This window comes from Myotis davidii, unplaced genomic scaffold (assembly GCF_000327345.1).
Source record: "Myotis davidii unplaced genomic scaffold, ASM32734v1 scaffold54, whole genome shotgun sequence".
In the NCBI taxonomy this organism is placed as follows: Eukaryota; Metazoa; Chordata; class Mammalia; order Chiroptera; family Vespertilionidae; genus Myotis; species Myotis davidii.
Genome location: NW_006287915.1, coordinates 366,837 through 374,425, shown reverse-complemented (window position 1 = coordinate 374,425; position 7,589 = coordinate 366,837). Strand labels below are relative to the sequence as shown.

Below are 7,589 nucleotides of genomic sequence, written 5' to 3'. Positions count from 1 at the left end.
CAACCCAATCCACTTCCCACTCCAACACATCCTTTTAAAATTTTCCTTCATGAATATCAAAGCTAAATTTGAAATAAAGAAGGCTGAGGCTTGTAAAACATCTTTTCTTCTTGATATTAATGTAAGTCATTGATATGCTGTTTGTTACTGCTCTTTTATGTCTTTAACTAGAGGCTTAGTGCACGAAACTCGTGCACTCAAGGTTGGGGGGGAGGGTCCCTCAGCCCAGCCTGTGCCCTCTTGCAGTCCGGGAGCCCTCGCAGGATGTCCAACTGATAGCTTGGGGGATGTCCAACTGACATCTTACCTAAGCCATCAGTTGGACATCCTTAGTGCTGCCGCAGAGGAGGGAGAGGCTCCTGACACTGCTGCTGCACTCGCCAGCTATGAGCCCAGCTTCTGGCTGAGTGGCGCCCCCCTCCCCCCCCGTGGAAGTGCACTGACCACCAGGGGGCAGCTCCTGCATTGAATGTCTGCCCCCTGGTGGTCAGTGTGCATCATAGCGACCGGTCATTCCACTGTTGGGTCGATTTGCATATTAGCCTTTTATTATATAGGATATTTAAAAAAATAATTGTATATACTTTTTTAAATTTTTTTTATTTTTTAAATATATTTTATTGATTTTTTTTTACAGAGAGGAAGGGAGAGAGATAGAGAGTTAGAAACATCGATGAGAGAGAAACATCGATCAGCTGCCTCCTGCACATCTCCCACTGGGGATGTGCCCGAAACCCAGGTACATGCCCTTGACCGGAATCGAACCTGGGACCTTTCAGTCCGCAGGCCGACACTCTATCCACTGAGCCAAACCGGTTTCGGCTGTATATACTTTTATAAGCTGCCTCAAGTGTTTTGTGGTATAAATAAGTAGTGATATAAATAAAAACAAGTAAATGATAGATGTTTGATTTTTGGTATCCTTTTCTCTTCCAACTAATAAGATATTGCATTCTTATAGATGAGACAAAAACTCATCTATAAGATGGATTAGTAAAATCTGTTGGAATATTCATATGTTAAAAGTAGCATTTTATGTTCAGAAGTTCATTTTAATTTTCAGATATCAAAATGGAGCATTATTTTCTTCTGAAAATGTTATTTTTTAGCTTTAAATTTCTTGTCAAATAGTAGTAATCTCTATTTTTTTTTCAAGATATGGAATATATGAACGTTGCCGAGAATTGGTGGAAGCAGGTTACGATGTGCGACAACCAGACAAAGAAAATGTTACACTTCTCCATTGGGCTGCTATCAACAATAGGATAGATTTAGTCAAGTATGTGTTTTCTGTTTTTTTAAGTAATTAGTTATTATAAAAATATTAGAAATTATTATAAAAAATAATAATTTCTAACAATCATAGCTTTTAAAATGTAGATTCTATGTACCTTTTTTCCTGAAAAGTTTTGTTTTTAACATATATTGAATGCTTATTAATGTGTCATACTGAGCTGAGTACTTTTCCATGTATATTTCCTTTAATTTTAATTCTTGAAGTAACCTTGTATGAAAAATAACAATTACTGCTATCCTGCAATGTGGAAACTGAAGCATGAAGAGGATAAATACACTACTGATATACAGCTAATAAAGTTTGGAGTCAGGATGTTAACTCCAGCAGTCCACTTTGAAGCTCACATTTTAAATATGAATTCTATGGGGAAGAGTTACAAAAGAAAAGAGAGGGGTTTAAAAGATAATAGGTAATAATATTCTGATTTAACTATTCAAACTAGCATAAGTGATGAATACCCAAGTATAAAATGATTTTTATTATGTTAATCTGCTGGTTTAGTATTACTAACAGGTAGTTAAACAAGCAAGAGTCAGATGATAGAAATCTTAGTCAATCTGTTTTAATAGTCATAATTTGGACATAAGACCTTTAGATAAAAACAAATTTGAAAAGAACTGCTTGCAAGTGTGCAGTTAAGTACAGCACACAGAGTCTACAGCCAAGTAAGATATAAATGTCACATAGAATAATTCATTTGCACCTAGAGTTCTAAAGAAAGATTAAGCAAGTAATATCTAAAGCATTGAACTCCATGAATCACTTTCTTCCAGAGAACATGTTTTCATTTTATTCTTTTTTCCTTTATGTATCTCTAACCGTGCCTTTACTTTCACTATGGGTCTCCTAATATCTAATTCTGCTCATGGGAAAATGTTTTCTTTCTCTCTCTGTGTGTGTGTGTTTAATCCTCATCTGAGGATATATTTATATTGATTTTAGAGAGAGGAAGGAAGAGAGAGAAACATCAATGTGAGAGAGAAACATTGATTGGTTGCCTCCTGAACCTACCCTGACTGGGGATTGAACCTACAACCTAGGTGTGTGCCCTGACCTGAAATTGAACCCACAACCTTTTGGTGGATTGGATGACCCTCCAACACAGGAAAATGTTTTTAATCTTCATTAGTGGAGGAAATTTTCACATAGTATAGAAATCTAGGTTGACAGCTTTTGTTTGTTTTATTTTTAAAATATTCCACTGTTTTCTGGCTTCTTTTACTTTTGAGAAATCAGTCTTTTCTTTCTTTCTTTTTTTTTTTGGTGCCCCAACCAGAAATCAAACCTGAGACCCTTCAGTCCGCAGGCTGACGCTCTATCCACTGAGCCAAGCCGGCTAGGGTGAGAAATCAGTCTTAAGTATAGTGCTTATGGAGGCTTTTTGTTTTTCCTGGATGTTTTAGGATTTTCTTTTTTGTTTCTGGTTTTTTGCAGTTTCATGATGATGTATTCTTGATTGTATGGATTGATGTTTTCATCAGTTCTGAAAATAATCTCAGTCATATTTCTTCACATATCACTCTGCCCCATTCGATTTTTGCTCTCTTTCTGGAAAACTAGTTAAATGTCTGTTTGACCTTTTTATTGTATACTGCCTCTTACCCTCTCTTCTCTGTGTGTGTTCTCTTCTTTTGTCTCTGCTTCATTTTGGAAACTTCTGACTTATCTTGCAGTTCATTCTCTGTTTATGTATAATCTGCTGTTAAATATATTCATTGTGTTTCTAATTTTGTTTATTTTTAAGCTCTAGAATTTTTTAAAAAAATATGTGATACTTAAATATTTGTTCCTGAAATTTTCTATCTTGTTTTATATACTTGGACATAGTAAATATAGTTTATTTATAATCTGTCTGAGAATATATAACATTTTGAGTCTGTGTGGGTCTGTATCTGTTATATTGTTGTGTGCCTGACTATCTTTGAATATGTATTAGACATTGTGTTTGAAAAATTATTTGTTGAGTAAGTTGAGGCCTAAGATGAGAAGATTTCTACTGGTATTTGTTTACGCTAGCCCCAACTTTAACTTAATTTTAAGGCTTTAGATTTTCTGGATCACTCAAGTGGCTGAAGACCATGCTAAAGCCAGTTTTATTTCTGGTTCTTAATTACTGCTACAGTACAGCCTTTTGGAGTCCCAACCCTTGTCTCTAAGGCAGATGGTGTTCAAGTGGTTTTCTAACTTCTCTAGGTTTTAACCCTTTCCTGAATCTTGGCCTGATATATGCTCTTACTCTTCTTAGGCTTTGCTTTTTAGGAAATGTTTTTTAAATTTCATTGAGCTTTTTAGTTTTCTTTAATATGAAGGTTGGCTCAGATTATATCTAGCCTTCCACAACCTCTAGTTTTTTCAATTAATACGTTTTAATCAAAATAGTACATAAAGGATTTGGAAAAATCAAATAGTACTTAAAGGGTTACAATGGGAAACAGCAATCCCTCCCCACTCTCTGAGTCCTGTATCCCCAAAGTAACCCTTTTCAATACGTTAGCTATCTCTTTCAGTAGTCACTGTTGTATTTTATATATTTGTATTGCTACTTTTATCTAGAATATTATTTTCTTTACACAAATGATAGTAAACACTATTCTGCCTTTTCATTTAATTTATATATCTTTGAGATTTTCTAGATTAGTACAAATAGAGTTGCATTGTTCTTTTTTTTAAAACTGTATAATATTCAGTTATATGGATTTAATTCATGAATGGTTTTCCTATAGTTGATTCTGGTATTTTTACTAGTACAAACAGTGCTGTATTTGTTCACATGTCATTGTGCTTATGTTCATATCTACCTGTAGAATTCTTAGGAGTAAGAAAGTTAGAAAGATGAATTTTGAATTTTAATGAATATTGCCAACTTCTATACTATTATTTTTTGATTTATCAGTTATTATATTTTGACTTTCTACTTTGGGATAACTAGATGTCCTAGATCACTTCACCACGAATACTTTCTTCCTTCACCTCTGTTATAGATTTAGTTAAATCATTATGCAAATTTTAGTTTAAATTGTTAGTACATAAATTCTCACTGCTAACCCCAGGAGTCTTCTATGATTATCTGTTCTTTCCTGTAAAAATCTGTTTTTTGTCTGAAGTAACATTTGCTTCATTTAAAAAAAATATATATTTTTATTGATTTCAGAGAGGAAGGAAGAGGGAGAGAGAGATAGAAACATTCATGATGAGAGAGAATCATTGATTGGCTGCCTCCTGCAAGTCCCCCACTGGGGATCGAGCCCACAACCCGGGCATGTGCCCTTGACTGGAATCGAACCTGGGACCTTTCAGTTCGCAAGCTGATGCTCTATCCACTGAGCCAAACCACCTGGGGCCAGGTGCTTCATTTTTAAAAATTGGTTCAATTTGCTATATATCATAACTAATTCTTACTATACCCTTAGAACTGTAAAACCCCTCTATATGCAAACAGCATCAGATCATTTATCAGTTCTTCCTGGATTTCCACCTTTCTGCTCCAGCCCAAACTGTTTGCCCTTTAAAGCTACTATACAACAATTGTCTTGAGACTTTCCTTTGCCATTGTCCTGAGAAATCCCTTTGCTCCAGTGTTGCTCTGTTTTCTGATCTCAGGTTTTTATCTTTATTGTTTTGCTCCCTGGCTTTAGTAGAGCACATTTCCTGATAGCTTGCTGAGGGAGAGAATGCTTGGGAGGTAAATGTTTTGAAGTTACAATATCTTCTGACCTCATACCTTATTGGTTGTTTGTCTGAGCATAGATTCCTAGATTAAAAGTCATTTTCTCGGAATTTTAAAACATTACTTTGTTATTTTCTTGCTCTAAGTATTATAGTGAGATACATTTGATTTCATTTTATTGATCAAAAATTCACTTTTGTCTTGTGTTTAGAAATATGTAAGAAAGTGAGAAATACAGATAAAAAGTCTTGATGCTACATGCCTTACAAATTGTTCCAAACCACGTATGGATTAGTGAGGTTACAAAATAAAGTCAGTAACTATAGAGTGAGTTAACAATTATAGTGTCTGTGTATATTATATTTTCAGGTGGGTAAGCTTAATTTCTTACAGTACATAGTCTAGCAAGTTACTTTTCTAAAACATATGCTGAGTAAATATAGTTTTCACTAACAACTGGTATTCATAGCCTCAAGATTAATTTTTACTATTGGGTTTGGAATTACCCCCTACTTAAAAACTCCAACATATTACTTCTATTTCATGGATGCTGGCAAAAGATACATGACTAAAGTAGAGACAAAGGACTTGATTATTCATAGCATAGCAAATAGCATGAACATAGTATTTGCATAGGACCCTCTTGCTCTTTAGGTTCTATAAGAACGGCTTGATATTGTCCAGATGGATGCAGCACACACAGCAGGTTTGTGTTGCAGCTTGGGAATTCATTTCTTTATAGTGAGTGGTAAGCAGGCTTGCTCTTTGTCCCAGAGGAAGACGTTACCTCATCTCTAAAGGCTACTTGATGCAAACACAGCTCGGAGAAATGGCCTGTGTGAAGAGTGGGTAGGGCCTTGCATTTTTGGTATACCTAGCAAGACATGGGAGCACAAGAGACCCAAGGACAAGTGTCTCTTCTAACAGTTAACATTTTATCAGAATGTGTATTAAAGGAACTTACCACAAGCAAAGTAGTTGGGTCACCTTCATGATGATGATATATAAAGTAAATGTACTTTGGAAAGGAGTAGATACTCAGCCTGGATAGGTTTATATTCCTAATTAATGTCTTCAATTGCAAGTCTTTCAACTATTTCTCAGCTTTTACCCTAATATAATAAAATAGAAAAGATTAGCTCAACCTCTTGTCTTCAACAGTCTGTTGTTACCTTAAAAATCTTCATTAAACAACAACTAACAATGCATGAGTGTCTGATTTCAAGTCAAGGCTTTATTAAGAAATACTAGAGGCCTGGTGCACAGAATTCGTGCATGGATTGGGTCCTTAGGCCTGGCCAGAGATCAGCGCGGTTCAGGTTCCCTGCTTCCCTGCCTCCTCCTTTCCTTGTTCCCTCAGCACACCGCACCAGCCACGTTCCGTGCCAGCCCCTGGTGGTCAGCGCACGTCATAGCAAGTGATCAAACTCCCAGTCTCCAGGTCGAACTCCTGAGGGGACACTTTGCATATTAGCCGTTTATATTTATAGATGGCCTTTATTAAAAAATATGGAGCTTATAATTTTCTGAGAACAAACTATGTGTGTGGCTTATTACTCTTGACAACATGTAATTTTTTTCTTTAGCCCCAATTTTGTGAAAGTTTATTGTGTATTGATGGGTTTTTATTTATTTAAAAATTCAATTTATGACCATTAATTTGCCACTTTTAGCCTAGAAATTTGCCTTTTTAGTTTAGGGAAGAATTTTTGCATTGTGCCCTCAAGAGTGCCTCATTTTCATTTTCTGTTTTTTTCTTTCAGGAACTCTTACTTGTTAGATACTGGAACCAACCAAATTAATTTTTTTCCTTTTTCTAGCTTTATTCTAGCTACCTTTTGTCTCCCAGTATAGCAATTATACTTTGAAGAGAGTTTCTTAATTTATCTTCTAGTCCCTCTTTTCATTTCTAATTATATCTAACACATTTTCAGTTTTTAAGCAGTTCTTCTGTTTCCCCCTATCTTTAAAGAAAAATTTGGTCCTTTTATCATAGGTATATAGTCTCTTATTTTTTTGGAGGCTATTAATTTTAACTTTTGTTGTGTTAAGTTTTTCTTCTTTGTATATTATCTATTTTAGGCTTGTTTTATTTTGGTCTTCTTCCATATTTGAACTTTCACTTAATTGTCTAGTCCTATTTGGCCATTCATATTTAGGAGAGACATAAAAAACCTGATTATGCCCTGACCAGTGTGGCTAAGTTGGTTGGATGTTGTCTAATGCATTGAAAGGTTACCAGTTTGATTCCCCATCAGGGCACATGCCCAGGTTGCAGGCTTTGTCTCCAGGAGGCAGCCAATCGATGTTTTGCTTTTTTACCCTCTTCCTTCTTCTTTCTTTAAAAACCAATAAAAATCTTAAAAAAACAACAACCCTGGAAGCTGTGAGGCTTAGAGAATTTACATTAGGAGCCTCCCAAATGTCCGTTTCTGGAGGTTTTTCTCTGGAGTTGTTCAGTTGCTCTAGAAGAATCTTCTAATTTGTGGGATGGGCCTAAGCATCTGTCTAGCTGCCTGCCGACCAGAGCAAGGAAAATGGCTTGGAATTCTTGTTGTTCAGTATGTAAACTCTCACTGGATTGCTACATTTTTAGTAAAATGTCTTATATGGTTCTTTGACTTA

The 7,589-nt window shown here is 35.5% G+C and overlaps 1 protein-coding gene across 1 annotated transcript in view; it reads left to right on the top strand.

Moving 5' to 3' along the window:
* Positions 1–7,589, top strand: part of ZDHHC17 (zinc finger, DHHC-type containing 17) — a 61,996-nt gene that overhangs the window by 5,878 nt on the left and 48,529 nt on the right. The window contains exon 2 of the mRNA XM_006759724.2: positions 1,157–1,279. The gene's annotated coding sequence lies outside the window, so the exon portion shown is untranslated. The remainder of the gene's footprint in view (positions 1–1,156; positions 1,280–7,589) is intronic.